Source organism: Amphimedon queenslandica, unplaced genomic scaffold, assembly GCF_000090795.2.
Source record: "Amphimedon queenslandica unplaced genomic scaffold, v1.1 AMPQUscaffold_13257, whole genome shotgun sequence".
NCBI lineage: Eukaryota > Metazoa > Porifera > Demospongiae > Haplosclerida > Niphatidae > Amphimedon > Amphimedon queenslandica.
This window is the reverse complement of record NW_003546507.1, coordinates 10,711-11,776: the sequence shown is the minus strand read 5'-3', so window position 1 is coordinate 11,776 and position 1,066 is coordinate 10,711.

Genomic DNA, 1,066 nt, shown 5'->3' with positions numbered 1-1,066 from the left:
TGGTCAGTGTATATCACCTGCTAATAGTTTCATCATTGAAAAGATCAACAACACTAGAGCTGTTCTGTTTGGTGGACTAGAGATGGATCTTACTTGGGGCCCTTATACTAACAATATTTATATATTAGAGATATCAATCAGCACTGTGGTATGTTAAATTATGTGTACTGAATGTATGCACACACACACGCACACACACACACACACACACACACTATTGTTGGACCAGTATGGCTTTTTCAATTTTAGTTCTAGTTTAGTTCTATCAAAACTGCAAATAGTTCTAGCTCTAGTTCCTTTTTTAGGCTGTTACAAGAATAGTTCTAGTTCTTGTTAGTGTAAAATTTATTGGGTTAGTTCTAGTTATAGTTCCTACATATAGCTTTTAGTATAGTTAGTCCTAGTTCTAGTTCCTTGAAATTTTTACTGTTAGATAGTTCTAGTTTGGTATTAAGCTCTTAATTATAGTTCTAGTTACATGTATGTGCTCTAAACTGCATTGTGAATAATAACTGCATTGTGAAAGTATAATAACCATGCATGCAATGAGTTTTCCATCATAATTAATGCACAATAAATATATATTGCAAGTTCACTGTACAGTTTATTTAATGTACTGCTTGTTTTTCCTAAGTAATGTCTCTCTCTCTAAAGTATCGTTAGTCAGCCTAAATGCTTTAGTCTGTATCTTCATTGTATATAAAGTAATCCCAGACAGTGCTTTGAATTCAGCTTCGAACTTTATATAATAATAGATATATATTGCAAGTTCACTGTTGTTGTGACCGAAACGTGTGAAAGGCAACCACGGCAAAACTCTCAGAAGTATATTTTACAATTTGAATAAACTGAACAGAACTTTCACAGAACTGGAAACAGATTAAAAGCATGCACTTATATAAACAGTTAAGGCGGATTTACAATATGACATTAGGCCAGCGTACCGTCAATTTTTAATCTAAAACGTGGGCGATTTGACCTTTTGACGCATGCTTTCCGCTGGAATAGAACCAGATTCTATTCCAGCGTCAACGTAACGTCAGGACTAGCGTAATATTGTAAATCC